This window comes from Mustela nigripes, chromosome 4, assembly GCF_022355385.1.
Source record: "Mustela nigripes isolate SB6536 chromosome 4, MUSNIG.SB6536, whole genome shotgun sequence".
In the NCBI taxonomy this organism is placed as follows: Eukaryota; Metazoa; Chordata; class Mammalia; order Carnivora; family Mustelidae; genus Mustela; species Mustela nigripes.
Genome location: NC_081560.1, coordinates 86,427,154 through 86,442,450, shown reverse-complemented (window position 1 = coordinate 86,442,450; position 15,297 = coordinate 86,427,154).

The window sequence follows — 15,297 nt, the reverse complement described above, 5'->3', positions numbered from 1 at the left end:
TTGAGTGTTCACAATGCCCAGACACCGTCTTGGACTTTGGAGATATAATAATGAATAAGATGCTTTATTTCCCTTCAGTGAGTTCACACTCAAATGGGATGCGTTTATGGTTGATACAGAAAGATAGCTGTCTGGGATGCCTGAGTGGCTCAGTTGGTTAAGCGTCTGAGTTCAGCTCAAGTCATGATCCCAGGGTCTTAGGATCAGGCCCCCGAGTCTCCTTCTCCCCATTCCTCTGCCTGTCCTCACTCTGTGTTACCACAAATTAATAAAATCTTAAAAAAAGAAAGAGACTTACCTGTAATTTATTAGATCTTGTTAAGGACACATGCACCATTGTAATAGTAGGGGTTTCTTTTAAAGCATTGATAATATTAAGATTTTACATTGGCATAAGCAGAATTATAAGCTCAAAGACCTTCAGGACCGGGCAGTTTATATAAATTAATGAAGCCTACCAGGTGTTAAATCTGTTGTGGATTGTCATTCACGTGAAGGCACCTGAATTTCAAAACACTGAAATACTGTTCTGTCACAACCAAGCGTGTCTCTGGGCTGTGTGATTGAGATCACTGGCTTAGTGCCTTACTTTTTTTTTTTTTTTAAGATTTTATTTATTTATTTGACAGAGAGAGATTACAAGCAGGCAGAGAGGCAGTCAGAGAGAGAGAGAGAAGCAGGTTCCCCACTGAGCAGAGAGGCTGATGAGGGGCGCAATGCTAGGACCCTGAGATCATGACCTGAACCGAAGCCAGAGGCTTAACCCACTGAGCCACCCAGGCAGGCCGTGCCTTACTTTTTGTTTTTGTTTTTGTTTTCTTTTAAGTGCAGAACATACAGTTTATTTATTTATTTTTATTAACCTACAATGTATTGTTTGTTTTGGGGGTACAGTTCTGTGAGTCATCAGTGTTACACAATTCATAGCTCACTCACCATAGCACATACCTTCTTCAGTATCCATCATCCAGCCACCCCATCCCTCATAACCCCTTCCACTTCAGCAACCCTCAGTTTGTTTCCTGAGATTAAGAGTCTCTTACAGTTTGTCTCCCTCTCTAGTTTCATCTTGTTTCATTTTTCCCTCCCTTTTCCTATGATCCTCTGTCTTGTTTCTCAAATCCCTCATATCAGTGAGATCATATGATAATTGTCTTTCTCTGACTGACTTATTTCACTCAGCAGAATGCTCTCTAGTTCCCTCCATGTTGTTGCAAATGATGAGATTTTGGGTTTTTTGATGACTGCATATTCCATTGTATATACACACCACCTCTTCTTTATCCATTCACCTGTTGATGGACATATAGGCTCTTTCCATAGTTTGACTATCGTGGATATTGCTGCTATAAATATTGGGGTTCATATGGTCCTTCAGATCATTACATTTGTATCTTTGGAGTAAATACCCAGTAGTGCAATTAGTGCCTTAGTTTTTATGAAACGAACTCATATGTTTTCATTTGACCAGCACAATACACTCTAAGGCAGGCTGGACAGGCAAAGGAAATTGATGTCATAGCCCCCTTCAGACTCCCTGGGTGCAGTTATACCTATTATCCCAATAAAACAATCTAAGGTATTTATCAGGATAGCATCCGGTCTCTGAGGAAGGCTCCCTGTGGCGCCTTTCAGCATAGCGTGTGTTGAAGAGTATACAATGCTGAATGTGACTTTGCTTGTTGTCTGGGATGCTTGACCTCTTTAATTGCTGTGCTCAAATACAGGTCAATGGAAATAGACTCTTGGAGCCACCCAGACTTAGGAATTCCTTGGCCTACAGAATAGGGTTCTTGGTACTTATCTATGAGCACCTTGGGTGGAATCGTCGTTTTCATCTCCCACCCAGTGAAGACAAGGCAGGAGACCACCAATGGTGGTGTTTAGTCTATTAATGGACTCAGGCTTGAAGTATCTCTGAAAGAAACTGCTGGATGTCTGATCCTGTGGTTGGCAAGACAGAAGGGCATAGAGGCTGGGATGAGTTCAGTCTCTCTGAATGTTGCTTTTGAAGCTCCCAGCAATAGTGACACTCCGAAGGAAGGAAGCACATAATGTGTAAAAACCTAAAATGTTTGCTGCTCCTGGGTTAGCCTTCAAAAGAGAAAATTGCTAGTCCAGCACATTTTTGTAAGCTCTTTGGGAAGAGACTTAATTCATCTCTGTAAACTCCCAGACTGTAGGGGGTTATCTCTGCTGCAGTAGCCATTCAATAAACATTAGTTGAATTGGATTTCCTTTTCTGTGTGATCTTCTGAATGCAGTGTAAACCCTGGCCAGAACAGTAGGGTGTTCCAAGGCTCCACATCCTAAAACAGTCATGCCGGGGAAAATGTGAATGATTGAAATTGGCTGAGAGAAGATGGCAGGCCAGATGGACTTCCAGCTGGAAGAGGACCCCTTGAGCAGGACCCTATGAGTGCCGCAATCAAGGTCTTTTGATCTCCAAGGGGAATTGATCCCAGGTCTGAAAAAAGGATGAACAGTGGTGTGACGAGAACCCTCCTCCCGGACTAATGATGTGAATCGTCATTAGGGAAGCATCACAGGGTTCCCTGGGGAGCAGAATTTTAAGTCCAGAATCTGAGCAGAAGCATGCAGATGATTGCTGAAATGAGTCCTTAAGATCAATACCTGTGAAAGGTAGAGGAAGGAAGTGGGACAGAGGGAGGGAATGTGGAGCTGCCAGTGTAGCTTGACGACAGCCTCTGCTGACTGCAGGAGAACTGAAGCCAGAATGGACCTTCAGTGTTAGCCCAAGGTGCACCAGGATAACCAGGCTTTCATACTTCCCCAGTAATCACCGTATGTGGGCTACCCTGGGAAGGGGTATGGTCTTGGGCAAAGCCACTCCTGCAGGCAGTCCCTGGAAGGGCCGACAGCTGAAGGCCCTCTGTAGCTAGCATTCCCAGCAACTAGTGCAACCAACTCTTAATTGAAGAGGGACCTGGACGGTGCTTCACAGCATCTACCACAGTGCCGCTCGGATCCCCCTCTTTATATTTTTTCTGGAAGCAGCTCTTCCTGACTTCTACTTCTCTAAATTTGCAGAGAAGGTTAGTGGGTGAGTTATACCCCTGCCACTCCAGCTGCGCTCAAGGCTACAATTGATATTCATTCTCCTTCCTCCTCCCCGCCCAGCTGTCCATTCTGCCCCCTCAGCTAGTACCTCTGCTGGTCTCAAGGTCTCATCACAAGGTCAGACCCTGGTCACCAGGATTTTCTCAGGATGAGATTGCTGCACTTTCCCATCCACCCTAAAAATTGGGCATGGAAATACCAAGTGACGCCCCAGTGGGTCACCTAAGTGTCACACATATTCCTCCCTGCTCCCACTGTAAAGCTCTACCTCTTCTCAATGCCTACATTCACTTGCCTTTGCCAGGATGGTGACTTCCCTTCTTACCTGATAATCCCTTGGCTCAAGGATCCATGGCAGTCCCCTGGTGAAACTATTCCCCCTTTTGGAATTAGAACTTCTAAACCAGCAGAGGTTAGAATTGCATGGATAGGAAACACCAATGCCTCACATGGAAAGCGATGGGAGTTACTTGGGAGTGATGGCAAACGAAGCCACTCTTCCTTGCATACCTTGGTTCCTGGACCCATTTATTTTTCCCATTCAAGACACAACACTCCATTAAGTTCTTTGACTCAGAGTGTATATGGCATACTTCCATTCTTGTAAAGTATTATCTCCAAGCTTCCACGTTATCTATGCCTTTAATAGGATGTTCCGATGCTCAGGCCATTAGCTTCGGGTGATCCCATGGTTAAAGTCCTATTCTATTCCTTTTCTATAAAGTGGGTCCCCTGGTTTGAAATGATATTATCTGGGATCCTATATCTGTGGATCAAACATTCTTTAAGCATTTAAATAGTGGTGCTGGCTGACACCTTGCAGAAAGAAAAGGCACACTTACACCTGAATGTGTGTCCATTTCTTTCTACATGCATTGCTGGCTCTTCCTGAGTGGCAGAGGCCCAGTGTAGTCAACTTGCCACCAAATGGCAAGTGGATCCTTCAAGAGATAGTAACATAACAGGAGCTTAGCATTGGTTTCTACTGATAGCAAGTTGGATATTCGGCAGTGGCAACAACTAGAACAGTCTTGGTAATTGGAAGTCCACGCTGCTAGACCCATTCGTATCCTCCATACCTGCCACCATGGCCATTTCATTCATGGGCCCTCCTCTCCAAAACAGTTAAACCTCTTGTCTAGCTTCAAAGATATGAGAATCCCCTGGTTTTCCTTCCACCTTCCTATAAGTTTCTTCTTCCTTTCTGATTCATTTTCCTCTGCTTAACTCTTAAATACTATTGACATCCAAGGTTCTGTCCTCTATTATCTTGTCTTCCCTAATCACGTATTATCCCTGGGTGAACTTCTCCATTGCCAAGGCTTCATTAATCGATTCCATGCTAATGGGTTTCGATTTCAGAGTGACCATGATTTTTAACTTCTGACTCCTATTTACATTTTATTTTATTTTTTTTAAAGATTTTGTTTATTTGAGAGACAAAGAGAGAGAGAGAGAATGAGTGGGGTGGAAGGGAGGTCAGAGGGAGAAGCAGGCTCCCCACTGTGCAGGGAGCCCCACGCAAGGCTCAATCCCAGGGCCTTGAGATCAAGACCTGAGTTGAAGACAAGCGCTTAAGCGACTGAGCCACCAACCTACCCTTCATATTTACCTTTTAAAAGGAGAATTCTTGGGACATTATGGAAGAAGAGTTCAGTCAACCATACATTCATTTACTTGATGAGTATTCATTGAGTTCCTATTATCCACTTAACAAAGGGGAGAGATTAGAAGCAGGGAGTATAGCATTCAGGCAGGTGGTGGATGAAGCCGTGAGAATGAAGAGGATCATGCAGAGTCTGTGCAAGAGTAAAACAAGGTAATTGAGAATCAAACACCAGGATCATTAACATTTAACCGAGAAGTAGAACACACCCTACAGAACCTGGATAAATCGAAGAATGCTCAAAATCAGCAGGTCCAAAATACCCCTTGTATCTCTTTCTCTCTCTCTTTTTAAGATTTTATTTTATTTTATTTTTAAGATTTTATTTATTTATTTGAGAGAGAGACAGTGAGAGAGAACATGAGCGAGGAGAAGGTCAGAGAGAGAAGCAGACTTCCCGTGGAGCTGGGAGCCCGATGCGGGACTCGATTCCAGGACTCCGGGATCATGACCTGAGCCGAAGGCAGTCGTCCAACCAACTGAGCCACCCAGGCATCCCTAAGATTTTATTTTTAAGTCCCACTCAATGTGGGACTTAAACTCACAACCTGGAGATCAAGAGTTGCACATTATATCACCTGAGCCAACTAGGCACAATTCCACTTCCTTTTCTATCCTTTATGAGCATCCCTTTCTCTGAGCTGGAAACCTGGAAGTCATTCATGTCACACCCTCATCCTCATCCTCTACATCCAATTGGTGGCAAAACCCCCCACCCCCATTTTTTAAAGTAGGCTTAACACCCGATCTCTTCGGGCTTGAATTCAGGACCCTGAGAATAGATCTGAACTCAGGTGCCCCCAGGTGGCTAAGGTCCTTTAATTCTTCCTGTGACCCATCTGTTCCCCACCCACATCTCTGTTTAATCTTGTGTCACCTCTCACCTAGAAGTGACATTAGTCTCCCTACTGTTTGGGGCCAGCTCATGGAACTAGAGAAAATCTGGTGTCATCAACCTTTGAGGAACATACACTGACATGGGGGGTCTTGAGGTTGTGCCAAAAGAGGGTGTGTAAGCAGTTATTACTCTGAGAGATTGCTACAAAACGAGAGATCCTTGTCAGAATCTAGGCAGTGGATCAAAAGGGCATGAGCCAGGAGGAAAGTCACTTGGTGTGGCAGTTGAGAGGGGCTATGCTGGAAAGCAGAGATGCACCACCACTTGCATCCTGATGTTCTTCTCAGGTGTGTTTTAATTACCTATGGGAGCGAGAGCCAGATTTTAAAGAAACTGAGCTGAGTGAGATGTTAATGGATCTCTTTGCCTCCAGCCTGTCCTTCAAACCTGGCACATGAGAGGTGTCAAGTAATATTCTCCACTCTGCTGTAAGAGTACTTTTTCTAAGCCACAAATTTTATTATATCATTCTCTGGCTTAAAATATTTGAGTGGTCCCTACTGCCTTCAGCAGGGGTTCTTAACCTGAGGACTTTGGTGGGGGGCGGGAGGATGGGGAAAGGAAATCTATGAATCATGCTGGAATTTTTTTGCAGTGTTGTATGTGTGCACTTCCCTGAGCTAAGAATCACTGACCAATTGGATAAAAGGCAAACTCCATCTGACCTCCATCTACCTTTCTTGTCTCCTTATCTTTAGTTAATGCCAAGTTTTTTATCTCTATTCTAGTGAAATTAAACTAATTCCTTCTCTCCAACATTCATTTATCACTCCATGCTTTTGCACAAGTGCTTCACCTTTCTGGAACTTTCTTGTTTGCCTGTGAGACTTCTAATTATTCCTCATGAGTCAACTAAAACATCAAATACTCCCTGGAACTTTCTTCTCATTCTCCCTCACAGAATTAGACTCTCCTAAGCATTTAGAAATGTTTCCATGTTTGAACCTAACACACGGGTATACGAATGTCTTTCTTCTTGGCTAAACTTTGGGCTTCTTTTTTGGCGGGGGAGGGGCAGAAGGAAGAGGGAAAGAGAAAATCCCAAGCAGGCTCCACGTTCAGCATGGAGTCTAGTACAGGGATTGATCTCATGACCCTGTGATGATGACCTGAGCCAAAATCAACAGAGCCACCTAGGCACCCAATTTTTGGCTTCTTGGTGGTAGAAATTATGTCTCTTTCATCTTCATGTCTTCAGTATCTCTACCCTGGTATCTTTTTTTTTTTTTAAGATTTTATTTATTTATTTGAGAGAGAGAGAGAGATGGAGAGAGCACGAGCAGTGGGGGAGTTAGAGGGAAAGAAGCAGACTCCCCACTGAGTGGGGAGCACTACGTGAGACTCAATCCCAAGACCCCAAGACCATAACCTGAGCTGAAGACAAGCACTTAACTGACTGAACCACTCAGGCACCCCTCTACTCTGGTGTCTTAATGAATATTTGAAGAATAAAAGAGTAGTTCCAACATGTTTTAAGGTGGGAGTCTTGCAATTACACTGAGGTATCTATAAAAATAATACCCAGGGGTGCCTGGCTAGCTCAGACTAAAGAGCATGTGACTCTTGATCTCGAGGTGTACACATTGGGTATAAGGATTACTAAAAAAATAAATACACTTAAAAAAGAGAGAGAGATAGAATGCCCAGCTTCTGGTTGTCAGTTCAACAGAAATGGAACTATTCAATGGCACTTTTTGCCATGAGTCTCTCAGGTAATAATGTTGGACTGATAAAAACACTGCTTTTAATTTATGTTCTTTGCAAGTAATTAACATTTGAATTTGAGTCAGAAAATTTTTTTATTTTGTTTTTTTTAATCTATTTTTTTTAAAGATCTATTTATTTATTTGACAGAGAGAGAGACAGTGAGAGAGGGAACACAAGCTGGGGGAGTGGAAGAGGGAGAAGCAGGCTTCTCACAGAGCAGGGAGCCCAATGCAGGGCTCGATCCCAGGACCCCGGGCCCATGACCCAAGCCAAAGGCAGATGCCTAACGACTGAGCCACCCAGGTGCCCCTGTTTTTTGTTTTTTGTTCTTTTTTTTTTTTTAAACCAACTCCTTCAGCCATAACAGTTTAAACTCTAGCTGCTTCTTTTTAGAAACCACAGCCATAACTATCATTTTACTCAATAATGTTCAATGGCTTCCTCCAAACCTACTGGCAGGTAACACAATTTCTATATAGAACTGAGTACTGGTTATGACATGATTAGCTCAAGTGCAGAATGAAAACTGGACTTTGTTATACTCAATATTACATGAGAGGAAAAAAGTTCCATATGTGGGCAGACATCTTCACTCTAGTAGAATCATTTCAAATCTTAATACTTTAGATTTTCTTTTTATTTTTTTAAAAGATTTTATTTATTTATTTGACAGACAGAGATCATAAGTAGGCAGAGAGGCAGATAAAAGAGAGAGAGGGGGAAGCAGGCTCCCTGCTGAAGCAGAGACCCCAATGCGGGGCTTGAACCCAGGACCCCAGGATCATGACCTGAGCTGAAGGCAGAGGCTTTAACCCACTAAGCCACCCAGGAGCCCCTAGATTTCTTTTTTTAACATGACTTTAGGGGCACCTGGGTGGCTCAGTGGGTTAAGCCTCTGCCTTCTGCTCAGGTCATAATCTCAGGGTCCTGGTATTGAGCCCTGCCTCAGGCTCTCTGCTCAGCGGGGGGCCTGCTTTCTCCTCTCTTTCTGTCTGCCTCTCTGCCTCCTTTTGATTTCTATCACTGTCAAATAAATAAATCAATAAATAAAATATTTTTTAAAAAACCACATGACTTTAGGGATATATGGGTGGCTCAGTTGGTTAAGCGTCCCATTCTTGGTTTTGGCTCAGGTCCTGATCTCAGGGTCTTGAGATAGAGTTCCATGTCTGGCTCTGTGCTCAGCATGGAATCTGCCTGAGATTCTCTCTCTCTCCCTCTACCCCTTCACCGGCTCATGCTCTCTCTCTCTCTCAAATAAATAGATCTTTTTTAGAAAGAAGAAAAAGAATAAACACAACTTTTAAAATCAGTCTTACATCCAGACTAAGATACCCTGTAAGTATTTAAAGATCACATCTACTCGTGACTGATGAATAAAGTTTTCCTAAACAAAACAAATAAAGCTTTCCATTTTAGCCTAATTTTCACATAGTTCTCACATTTTGCTTAGAGAAATTTCAGATCCTAAATATAAATTGCAAAGCAAAGGAGAGAGGAGCCAAGGAGGAGGTGAAGGAGGAAGGGATACTGTATTGCCTGGCTTTACAGGAAACAAACTTCCTTGAACTTGACGTACACATAGAAAATCATTTTAAGCATGGGATTACACAAAAGGTTAAAGATACGGTTTTCTTCATAAGCTCCTTTTACTGGTGTGGTAAGAATAAGAGAGATACTATGAGTTGAAAAAACTAACAAAAACCACATGTAAGAAGATGGTGTGTACAATCAGTTAATCCAACCGTGTGCCTTTATTAGAATTCAGGAGGTCTATCTGAGCGTCGCTAAATCTGGAACAGATACCGTAAGGTAGCTACACCCAGCTGCTTCTCTTGTGTATGAAGTAAATGAGGAAAATGACTTCTCTCCAACTCCACCTGATGCACATTTTCTTCTTACACACTTTCACAGTGAAAGTGCCTTGTGTTTCCAAATTGTGCGATACTTAAGGTTTCAAGGTAATGTTTATTAAAACACCGACGGCTTAGGTCGTGAGCTACCTCCCTTCAACCTTCTTGTTGGATTTACACATGAGCTGAAATGGATTGCTGTGGTATCATGAGTCTAAGGAAAGACTCTTGCTCCCCCTCCCAAAGTATTTTTTAGATGAACTTAAGAAAGGAAATAGAATTGTCAAAATCTGACTAGTTAATGCATAGACATGGGGTGGGCTTTGCTTCTCTGCCCTGCCTTCCATTTTACTGCAGAATTCCAGGAGCCATTTCCTTTTCCAGACTGTTCCATCCAGACTTGCTTGAAAGCAAACTCCCTGCTTTAAGGAGGGCGGAATGTCCTCTCCTGTCAGGGACATCGCTGCAGTCTTCAGCTTCCGCACCATCGCCTGACTGTTCTGAATTTATTAACCTTTACTAACTGATGGCTGTCCCCAGGCCTCTATTTGAGGTGCCTCTGAATGAGGCATATTTTGTGTTTCTCTAATTACAGAACTATCTCGACAATGACAGTCACTGTCTATAATTACTCACCCTGGTTTCCTCTGAATCTGGGGGGAAAAATTGTCAAGGCTGACAGGCTACTCTAACATTTCAAAAATAGTTATTTCCCTCAGTGCAAAATTGTCTCCTATCTTGCCTCCCTCATTCTGCCTGCTTGGTGGTCCCCATATCCTCCTCCATTCCAGAGGGGCTTGATTCAAGAGGCTACCCTGTTTCTCCCCTCTGTGGCCACTACCCTGTAGCCCCCAGGATACTGAATGGAACACGTGCATTTGAGGGCCTAATGTATCTCTCTGCAGCTAGCCGATAACTCACTGCTTTTTCCACCAAAGACTGGCAGTGAGAGGAGCGTAATGAAAATTTACTAAGACATCAGTCTCCCAGACAAAGAATTTCAAATCTGCTAGTCTTGTTAGTGTTCCTGGGAAAAACAATGAACTGACTAATGAATTATTTTGGAGCATACTAAAGAGAAAAATAGACATAAATCTGTAGGGGTGATGAGACTTATCTCTGTGGATTTTTTTTATTAATGAGAGAAATATGCTTTTTCTATATAGAATGAAATCTTCAGGCAAGACACAATTACTTAAGAAAAGTCACTGAGGTCAATGTATTATCACTTGGCTAACAACTCTAATTTATACATGTGCTCCAGCACAGGAGAGAATGGAAATGTGTCGCTTCTGGCACTAGAAATATTTGTAATGACACAAAGCAAATTTAATCATCTGACCTTCTTGCACTTATTATTTTTTTTCTTTCCATACTTCTCCCTTTAAGCCTCTACTTCTTGGGGTGGCAGGGGGGTGGGGGAAGAGAGTGTATTATGATAGCAGACCATACCATGGGAGTCTGCACTGAGAAAATGTGATGGATGCATTGGTGGGTGTTAGTTCTCTATAAGGCTAATTAGAAAGAGTGATAGCAAATCTTTATTACTCATTATTAGCATTCACATGACATCATTTATTTCAGGCTAGTCAACAAAAATAGTGCGAATCCTGAGTCTGCCATCATCACTCTGTCAACTGCTGGAAATTTGATCAGACTGTGCATGTCAGAAGAATGACAGAGCACTGAGGATTAGGATAGAAAATACCTTAGCGATGATGTAACTTACCCACGTTGGTCATGCATCAGAATCATATGAGGTCATTTTACAATGACGAACACTGCCTTAGCCAAATCTACTCCCGTAGATTTTGATTCAGAAAACCTAAACATGGAGATCCGACATCTGCATTTTCTAAAGCTCCACGGGGAGCTCTGATGACCAGTAAGGATGGTGAGAGACCATCTGAACCCACTTCTCTTTTCTCAGAGGAAGAGAAAACTGAGACCTGTATAGCTTTTGATCCTCTCCAAGAGTCCTATATCCAGGGTGCGACACTATTCAGCCTAAATCCAGCTTTCCCCACTCTTTGTCCCCTGTTCTTGCACATTAGCTGCGATTCTTCTGGTTGCAAAAGGCAAAACTCCCAATTTATTTTTTCTTTTTCTTTTTAAAGATTTTTTTTAAGATTTTATTTATTTATTTGACAGACAGAGATCACAAGTAGGTAGAGAGGCAGGCAGAGAAAGAGGAGGAAACAGGCTCCCTGCCAAGCAGAGAGACCGACGTGGGGCTTGATCCGAGAACCCTGGCATCATGACCTGAGCTGAAGGCAGAGGCTTTAACCCACTGAGCCACCCAGGCACCCCTTTTTAAAGATTTTTAATTTACTTATTTGAGAGAGAGCAGAGCATGCAACAACACAAGTCGGGGAGGCAGAGAAAGAGGCAGAAGTAGACTCCCCACTGCTCAGGGAGCCTGATGCGGGGCTTGGTCCCAGGACCCTGGGATCATGACCTGAGCTGAAGGCAGATGCTTAACTGACTGAGCCACCCAGGTGCCCCCAAAACTCCAGTTTAAACCAAGGAAGTATACTGGCTCCTGTAATGGGAAAGTCCAGGAGTAACCATGGGAACATGGGCACTGTCTGTCTCTCTCCAAGTCTCTCCAGTATGTTCACAGGTAGCCATAAAAATCAGTCTACCAATCTGGCAACTCCAATGGAAAGAAAGAGTTCAATGTGATAGCTCTAGGGTGAAAAAATCTCAAGGAGCACTCTGACTGGAATGCTTTATGGCACTTCTTTCTTCCTCAGCCAGTCATGGTGACAAGGGGGTGGAGTTCTTCAGTGACAAAGCTGAATGAATGGGGAAAAATTTGACCAGGAATGGGAGCTGGGAATGGGAGACAGGAATGGAAGAGGTTCCATTGCCAGAAATATAGCTGGAGATGTTAGACAAACAAAAACAACAAAAGCCTAGCTCATCTAACCCGCTTTGCATTTTTTAACCATGACCTACAGGGATGAAAAAGAAACAAAACTAAGATTCCTAACCTTTGTGAAACACAAATTTTATAAAACAATACTCTTTTGCCATGTACCCCAGTATTTTTCATTCTATCACATTCTACTTCATTAAACACACACATACACACACAGCCCAAGCCCTAGTCTTGACTCACCAGAGTGTTTTCATGACCACAACTGATCATGAAAACGAGTTTGATTGATGTTCAACACATATTCAATGAGCAATCAATAGTGTCCAGTAATATTGATAGGTATTATGCAGAATTTAAAAGATTTTATCAGGCAGTCTCCAGTCTCTGAATGTGTAAATAATCAAAGAGAGGCTGGTTAAGAGTGTGATATAGAGGAAGGAGGCAAATTTGAGAGAAAAATAATATAGCATCTCTCAGGTAGGGGGCTGAGCAAACGGGGGTACCCTGAACCTAGCCAGAGACGAGGCTGGATGAGAGCCAGGCAAGCAAGCAATATGGATGGCGTTCCAAAGCCAGGACGTAAAACACAAACCAAGAGTGAACAGAAGGTAATCTCAGGAGGTAGCTCCCCAAAAGTGAGAAAACAGAAACTGAGCGTAAAGACAGTTAGCAAGAATGTTGGAGGTAATGTCCGATGAGAAGCAGCAGCTAGCTCCTGAAAGTAGGTCAGTGGCCCTTCCTACAGCCTGTGCCAGTGGACCCTGGTGACAGAAGAGAAGTAGAAGACCACCCTGCCCCTAGAGAATGGGACCCTTGCTTCAGTCATACCTGACCTGTTGAGGAAATCAGGTATGTTACACCCCATCCTCAACCTCTACGCAAGAATGTGTGTTACATAGCAACCATTACTCTAGGGTGTCTGGTTAACAAGGATCTCTACAGGAAACATAGATTCCCTAGTCTTAAACTCTGAGGAAAGATTCTAACCCAGTCAAATCCCGTGGTGAGTTTCTGGAAGCTCACAGTGATGGTATTCTATAAGAGGGACGCCTGGGTGGCTCAGTCAGTTAAGCATCTGCCTTTGGCTCAGCTCATGATCCCAGGGTCCTAGGTTCGCTTCCTGGGGTTGAGCCCTGTGTCTGGCTCCTTGCTCGGTGGGGAGCCTGCTTCTCCCTCAGCCTGCTTGTGCTCTCGCTTTCTCTCTCTGACAAATAAATAAAATCTTAAAAAAAACAAAACAAAACACAAAATAAGCATGTTTCATGTATGTTGTGGTAAATGACCTTAAATAATCCATGTTTATTTACTTGTCTACACCTCTTTTGTTCATCAAAGCATTTGAACCAGCTTATGCTTATGCTTTCTTACACAAAGTCTTCACATTATGGATGCTTCTTCAAACTGTGAAAATAACCCCCAGATTCTCCTCACACTGTGAAATAGCTGTGAGGTAAGTACTTCTCCTTTTGATTTTCTTGGGCTCTTGTCTGCATTTTTACCTCTTACAGAATGTCCTCTTTGTGTGTTAGCTCTCGTCTTCTCATGTGAAGAAACAACCCATTTCCTATGGAAATGCCCGCCATTTCATTTCCTTTACTGCTTTCTTTCGCCCAATCACCTTTTTCATAGAAAGCTGAGATCTAGTAAGTTTGCAGTCTCTACCCAGCAAAACCCCTTGGTAAGTTGTAAAACCTGGATTTATGTTCTCTGAAAGATCTCTTTCTGCTAATAAGCTTCATGCTGGCTAACAGTGACTGCCCACCTCTCCTCCCCTCCTACCCTTCACCTCCATCTCAAGGCCATAGAACATAGCCCCACCTTACTCTTCCATTGCTAATATTTGACTAAAGCCCAAACCAGCTGGGAGCGAGTTCCTGCTATCCTGCGTGTATTGCTTCTTTGGCCCATAGATTTACATAAAGAGCCCTGGAGCCCTGGCCACAAGCTCCTTCTCCTCATTCATTATTCTCTGTCTGCCCCCAGGAGAGACTAGACCTTCAGGTTCATCAGTCTTGAGACCGATTACCCGGACATGTGTTCTGATGTTGTATTTCCTCATGGTTGGGAACGAGTGACTTGAGGAGTCTATCCTGGGACAGTTTCGTGCATGAGCCAGTAAATCCCTGTGCACAAATTTCACAATCTTTGGGAATTCAGATTTTTTTTTTCAATTTTCTGAAGAAAATATAGTATGTGGGCCATATATTCCTCAATATCCCCAGCAAATCTGACACCACACCCTTTCATCAAACACACGAATCTCTCTCCAGCAAAATATATGACTACTAACATGAAACAAGGCAAATAAAGATTATAAACTGTTTCAAGACCTACCAGGCCATATATTACTTCCAAATGATTACCAGGAGGCTTTCATCTTTCAGAACTTTCTAGATCTAGGGCATATATTATAGACAATAGCTAATCATGAATTGGCTGCCCATTGCAGGGCCTGGTTATTTATCTAGAAGTGGCCAATCACCTGCTGGGGCTTTTGCGTGGCTAGCACAGTGAATCAGGGGACTTTGATCAGCCATTGTCCCTCAAAACTGCTCTTTTTTTTCCTTTTTTAAAAATGTTTAGTTTAGTTTAGTTTAGTTTTTTTTTTAAGACTTTATCTATTTGACAGAGAGAGACACAGCGAGAGAGGGAACTCAAGCAGGGGGAGAGGGAACACAAGCAGGGGGAGTGGGAGAGGGAGAAGCAGGCTTCCTGTCTCATATATTCCCTGGAGTCATTCATGGGGTTGAGTGGGAGCAGAGGTTTCCAACATGATTGAGCTTAAACTTTCAGTCAACCTGGTCATGGAAATGGGGACCAAAGTTATATTAAATCAGAGTTAAAAAAATAACATGAGGTAATTATTTTGCATGCTGAATCTGGATTCATATTTGCCATCACTAATTTTCCAACATCTTTCTCCTCTCTTGGCTGATTTTCTTTTAAAGGATTTTTTTTTAAGTAATCTTTACACTCAAAGTGGGACTCAAACCCACAATTCCAAGTTCAAGAGTCACATGCTCCAACCACTGAGCCAACCAGGCACCCCCTTGGCTGCTCTTTTAGATATACTGTCATCTCAGTCCTGATACCTACAGTTTGACTTTTTTTTTTCTATTTTATGCTTTTTCACATCTTCACATTCTTTCTTAGCTCCCAAAGAATCTCTTCTCAGAAATATTGGGATGACCCAGTAGAGCAAGGATAG